This window comes from Dunckerocampus dactyliophorus, chromosome 16 (genome assembly GCF_027744805.1).
Source record: "Dunckerocampus dactyliophorus isolate RoL2022-P2 chromosome 16, RoL_Ddac_1.1, whole genome shotgun sequence".
Classification (NCBI taxonomy): domain Eukaryota; kingdom Metazoa; phylum Chordata; class Actinopteri; order Syngnathiformes; family Syngnathidae; genus Dunckerocampus; species Dunckerocampus dactyliophorus.
This window is the reverse complement of record NC_072834.1, coordinates 15,577,921-15,584,826: the sequence shown is the minus strand read 5'-3', so window position 1 is coordinate 15,584,826 and position 6,906 is coordinate 15,577,921. Positions and strand designations below refer to the sequence as shown.

General features: G+C 42.8%; 1 long non-coding RNA gene across 1 annotated transcript; it reads right to left on the bottom strand.

The window, feature by feature from the left end:
- Positions 1–4,237: 4,237 nt before the first annotated feature.
- Positions 4,238–6,906, bottom strand: LOC129169306 (uncharacterized). The gene is made up of 3 exons (XR_008566412.1): positions 6,056–6,906; positions 4,464–4,584; positions 4,238–4,383 (listed from the first exon to the last, which is right to left on the bottom strand). It is a non-coding gene; the product is annotated as an uncharacterized LOC129169306 (long non-coding RNA).

Genomic DNA, 6,906 nt, shown 5'->3' with positions numbered 1-6,906 from the left:
AGCTTCCCTTTTCTTCACACCCATCTTTTTGTCAGAACCGTTGTTGGTTTTCGGAGGAACGCTTCATATATCTTTTAGTGCCTGCCAGTTTGTGTCAGTTATTTGTTCCGCCTCCGTCCTCCCTCCTCGCAATCATCTTGTTTGCTTCTTGCCAGGAAGGACGAGGCAGCGAATGCAAAACTGAGTTCAATCATGTGGTCAATGTGAGCGTGGCACCTGAATGCTGGCCTGTCACTGCCATGATTTATATTTGCTCAATTAGCATAATTGGCTGACAGCCACGTCAGCCTTCTCGCAGTCTCCACATGCAAATGTTACATCGCGTAAGCCTGTCATGTGACCTGGGCCCTGTACTGGACACATCATTAAGGTAGCCTGATGAGGTGCAGTTGTACAGCAGCGCAATAATAAATAGATAGACACAATGTATCCTACCAGACAACTTGTTGAAGTCTGTCCCGTCGACGTGGACCAGCTCATCAAGTCCTGGTCCGCCGTGTTCCTTTGGCTCACTGAAATTGATGTCAACACGCATGGTGGCTTCAAAATAAAAGCATGGCAGTATTCACCTGTAGAGGTGTGGACTCGAGGCACGTGACTTGGACTCGAGTCAGACTTTTCCACTTTTTCAATGAATGTGTTGAGTAAAATGTGTCCCCGTTCAAAGTATTCATCTCACGTGATCGTTATTATGTCGTTTCCAGCAAGACGACACATTTTCCCTTTGAATGAGCCTCATTGATCATTGAGATCAGTGCGCCCAGGAAGGAAGTACCGGGAATGCCGAAAACGACCAAAATATGGCAAAATACCGCAAAGTATTACATGTGATCATAGCCTGTTGCTGCGCAGTTACAGCATGTACTGTATATAAAGTGATACAACGTTTTTGGAGGTGTTTTAATAGTGGGCGGGATAGGTGTGTCCCATTACGAGCACTGATGAGCTACCTCTTTTTATCTGTTTTTATATCTTTAGAAGACACAGAAAAAAGAAAGACATGTGTTTATGTCTCACATAAGGATTGTGGATGATGAGCAAAATAAATTTTAAAAAGTGCATTTTCCTCTGCACAGGGGAACCTCGGTTAGCATCATTGATCCGTTCCATGAGGTCCAACTCTAACCGAAACGCACAAAACCCAAATCAAATTTTCCCAAAAGAAATAATGTAAATCCAATTAATCTGTTCCATCCACCCAAAAATGCTACCACATAAAACTTTTTAAAATAGTTTTACATGCAGGTAACATTTTGAAATGCATATAAATGACGAACGAAAGGCATAAACATTTGAGGTCACTTTTACCTTCATTGCAGAAGATGTGATTGTTGACAAGGACGGCTACGAGGCAGCTGTGACGGATGAGCGGAGGTCAACAAGGACGCCACCTTGGTTGTTTTGCTTCGAGTTATTTCTTGAATTCAATAGCGGTCCTCACATTCTTTATCAAATGCGGGCACTTGCAACCTTCTTTGGCTCCATTGTGGCTTATTTTGCAGCCGTGATCAATAAAAAAAGCTTGAGGCGTAACTGTGTTCGTTAGCAAAAAACTACAGAGTCGACTGCTGATGACATCATAGACGGTCGACAGAGCTGGGGGACACTGACTTCCGATTTGATGACGTTTTGTGATAAAAATATATTAAGAACCCAGTTGGCCGAGGCAAGATTTTTGTGTAGATTTTTAACGTAAAATGAAAAATACGCTAACCGGGACGTACGCAAATAGTGGTTCCGCTGTATTTATATTATGTAGCATACGGTGCTTACCTTCTGAGCAGGAATGACCGCTATGACCTTATGTTTCTTGCCTTGTCAATTAACAGGACTGACAACTACCAAAGCAACTGGATGTTTGTGGCGACGTGCGGCAAATTTTCCTGCCTTTTTAGAGTTTTTACAAATAATTCTACAATACTGTATCATCTATGTGATGTTTTTTTTTTGTTGTCACTTAAACCAGTGATCCCCAACCACCGGGCCGCAGCCCGGTCCCGGGCCGTGGGTCATTTGGTACCGGGCCGCACAGAAAGAAAAAATAATTCCCATTATTTCATTTTTTTTAATGTTTTATTTTGAAAAGTGGCCGGATTCTCTCTGTTACATCCATCTCACTTGACGCATGTCCATTGTGCGTGTGCTAACTTTATCTCATGCCGCACAGATAGACTCCTACTGTATTTTTACCATTTTTCTTTCACCTCATATTTGGTAAAATGCTGATACTATGTGGGAATGCATAAAGGTAAGTTTTGATGACTTATTGAGTGCTAATGTGCACATTTGTCTCAAGTTAATTCATGCTAGCACACTGCCTTTTACCACACACGTCAAACAGCCATGTAATCATCTCTCTGGAAATACTTGGCTGGAACTTGAACTGGTGGATGGTGGGTCAGCATTCATTTTGTGCTTTTAATTTGATGTTATTCATGTCTTAGCTTTACACAACACATAATAAATAAGATTAATTAAATCGCTATGATCCGCGGGAGATTTGTGGGAACACAAGCCGGTCAAAAAAGGTTGGGGGCCACTGACTTAAACTGTATTGTTTATGCCTCACTAACCTGGCTCATTTATTTATGTTTTATATCTTATTTTATGTTTCCTAACTGACTTACCTGTAACTTTAGTTACAAATCTGTCGGCTCCAGGATGTTCTGTCTTGTCTTTTGTCCAACGTACGGGTGTTGAGCCTCATCGACTAACATTTTGGATCCAAGTCGTGCATGCGGCAAGAGTGCACACCGTTCATTCAGCATGCATGTGTGTGAAGCCATGACGACCTGCCAGTCGCTTTAGCTCTGCCTGATTTTTTCCACTGGAGCGTCAAGAATTTACCCTGCAAAGTCAGCTAAGCCACTTAAAGCCCCCCCCCCCCAAACTCTTTGGTGTATTCCTCAAAGGTGCTGATGCTGGATGCCGCGTGGAGTGAGAGGGCGGATGCTGAGAAGTCACTGAAGAAGAAGAATGAGAACGCAGAGATATTTGTGGAGGAGGTGTTCTCGGTAACAGCGGGATTACACATCCAGCCCGGCCTAATCTTTGTGCCCAACATCTGCCTCTGGTGACACGCGCGCACATGCCCGTGCGCACGGCGGCGCGCAACTGCAACAAACAGACGCTTTCTCATGCAATCGCCGCCCATGTTTTATTCAGCAATGCTTTAATTTCAACTGGTGTAATCAGCTGCAGCGAGGCATGCCGGGGGGTGGGGGGGTTGGCGGGTTGGGGCATACGTACTGTATGTGTGTACCACATCAACAAGCATGTATGACAACATGAATGCAAATCACAGCCATTTAAGCCCCGCCTCCTCCCACCCACCCGGCTGTCTGACGGATGATTAGCAGGAAAATCCTCTGACATATGCCGGGGAAAAAAAGTGCTTGCTAGCTGCTTGTTGTTTGTGTGTGAGAGCGTTCTTAATTTTGTGCATATTCTACCATTTTTCAGCAATTTAAATGTATCAGCCTTGATGCTGGGATGTAGACAGTTTAAAAGTGCTTTTAGTAAGCCGTACTGGGAGCACGCCTTTTGTGTGTGTGTGTAGCTTTAATACTAATGAGCTGTGTTCTTCTCGACAAGAACAAGCGCTATTTTTCCATGAATATTATTTCGTCCTTTCTGTAACTCTGCAATTGTCCAACGTAAAAGATCACATACAGCAACAACAACAATAATAATAATGGATTACATTTTGTAAAGCGCTTTTCAAGGCACCCAAAGTGCTTCACAATGAAGGGAACCCATTCTTCATTCACTCCTCAGTCACACACTGGTGGTGGTATTCTACATCTGTAGTCACAGCTGCCCTGGGGTGGTCTCAGGGAAACGTGGCTGCCTTTTCGCACCTACGGCCTCGTCGACCACCACAAACATTCATTCACATTCATACACTAGTGGGCAGCACTGGAAGCAAGGTGGGTGAAGTGTGAAGTGGGACACAAGAACAGTGACTGGCTGGAGGGAGCGAGGGACAAACAGTCAACTGTCCCATTTCTGGACGACTTGTTCTACCTCCTGAACCACCGACGCCCCCAAAACGTAACATTACGGAGCAGGACAGGAGGACACAAACGTTAGCAACACTAGCAAAGCTACAGTATGTGATGCTAAAGTGCTAACATTGCGCTCGCATTTTGACTCATTTTATAAATAAAAAATGAAATTCTGCTTTATCTACAGATAAGATGTCATAGGCTTAAAGGATACATGGTTTTATCTCGTATAACAACAGACACACACTTTTAAAACAGAAATCAAACAGGTTTGATTTCTGTTCATTCACCGCTACGCCCAAATCCTCCATTTCGGTCTGGCGCGAAACAGAGCCACATTTTCACTGTTTGAGCAAAAGCTGTTGGGGGCGGGCATCTGAAACAAAAGCACAAAACACACAAAGTAAAAACGTAATATACTTCCTCATGTGAACAACTCTTGTGCGTGTAAAGTACTTCTCGCAGTCTTGTTCAACTTCCTGCTCATGAAATCGCATTCAACTGGAAATTGAACACCGCTGTACGTTGAACTGGGTCCAGAGATGTGTAAGAAGTGGAGACATAGAAATCTGCTGACCTGAAAAAGGCACACAAACACATCCGGTCAGTCACATGACATGCGGCGGGCATACAATGTGTACTGTACTCTTGGAAAAAGAATACTGAATTAGGCAAAGTTGTCCTCTCTCTCCCTAACTATTTGCTATCTTTATTGAACATCTTAACAAATAATCAATAATAAACATTAAAGGGTTCCACCCAACAGATGTTCATCACAATGATGATGTATTACTCTTCCAAGATAGTTCACGTTCCCCACTTCACCAATCTATCTCACTCATTAACAGTTTTAGCACCTTCTCAGATGACTCCATTAACTGGTCTAAATCCACAGTATTGCTCATTAATTTTGGTTTCCAGAGCACCCCCTCTATACCACTGCGTTCAGGGAACATTAAGTATTTGGGTATTAACATTTCCTCCAACCTGTCAGACCTGATCCGCTTGAGTTATACTCCACTATTGAAATTAATAGAGGATGATCTTGCGCGTCAGAGAAACCTCGCCCGTCTCATTTACGGGCAGAGTATCCACCGTGAAAATGATGCTCTTACCAAGGGTTAATTATCTGTTTTCCATGATCCCCACCAAACCATCTATAATATGGTTCAAGTCATTGGATTCATATATTTCCCTGCTGTAGGGTTAATAAAGTACTAAAGTACTATACAATATAAATACATTTCTTTGGAAAAATAAGCCAGCACGGATATACGTCTCAGAACGTTACAAAAATCTAATGGATCAAACCTAACCCATTGGATTATTTATGGCTAGACATCGAGCAATCACGTAGCCAAGAAATTCCAATTTTGAACCTCCCCTTCATTAGCCAAATCCTGCGGAAAAATAAATGTTTTAAAAGTATAAATATAAGCACCACTCTGACAGCTTGGTGGGAATTGTTAAAAATAACTAGATCCTCGCTCACTCCTTGCCAATACACTCCCGTCTGGAATAATCCTGACATCTTCCTTAAAAAGAAACTATTCGAATTTCCGACATGGCACCAATAAGGAGTAAGTTGTATGAAAAATATTATAAAAGGAAACAACTTTATCTCATTTAATGACCTTTTTAGACAGAATGGAATAAACCATAACACATTTCTTGAATACATACAAATTAAATCTATAATTAGAGCAAGTTTCAGGACCATATCATGGGAAAGCAATACCACCATTGACCAATTTTTAAAAATATCTGCCCCTAAAATGATCTAAATGATATATTCTACTTTCAAAAAACGACAACAAAGTCGGCGTTCCGATCTCCAAATGGAACTCAGATTTATCTACAAGCTGCGACCCTGAATTCTGGAAGCAAATATGTCTCAATGCTTGCCGGTCAATCAATAATCCCAACCTAGAGTACCTTCATAGAGTACACTACACAGGACATAGATGCTTAGAATGGGCTTAGCTGACTCTAACATCTGTACACCCTGCCCAGACCATGGAGTACTGACTATGACTTGGACTACTTACGCTCCATGTGGGCCTGTGCTCCCATTAATAATTTCTGGCACGGAGTGTGTCAGGACCTATCTTTGGCACTTGGGATCTTCATTCCTACTTCTCCTTTATTATGCCTGCTGGGTGATCTCTCCACAATCCATGTAGAAACAAACCAAACACAGCTTCTCATCACCGCTTTAAGCATCGCCAAGGAAACCATTCTCATCAATTGGGAATCAAGGAAGAAATTGAACATATCTTTATGTTGGCATTGTGGACGCTGCTCCTGGTGGGGCTCCGGTGTTGGGGGTGCTGAGGGGACCGTCTCATGGGGGTTGGTCTCTGTGCCTCGTGCCCCTGTGGCTTTCTGGCGGTGGGGGCTCGGCCTGGCTGTGTGGGGCGCAGCTTGCTGGGTGGTGGGAGACAGTCCCTCTCCTTTCATGCATTCTCAGTGACAACTACACACACACACATTCTTGCACCTTTATACACAGGAAGACTTGTACACATACAGAGATACCTGTACACACGTACATATACACACCCACAGTACATACGTACTTCCCCACATGACTCACTGAGTTAGCCAGGGTGTTATTATGTTGGTTTTATTACAGTGACGGTGATGTCGGCAACATGATTATAGTTTTTACAATGATTCTGATCATTTCATTACTACTATTAGTACTAATACTGTATGTATGACTGCTTCAATGCAGTATTATCATTGTGGTTGTTGATATTATTTTGTCTTTTCCGTCAGGGTGCAAGTGCGCTGGTCTATCACGAGACGGCCTCCCACTCTACTCTAAATCCATGATTTATCAATCATCTTTCCTCTCAAGTATGTAACGATGTTGTTTCAATGTCACTGCTGTCAA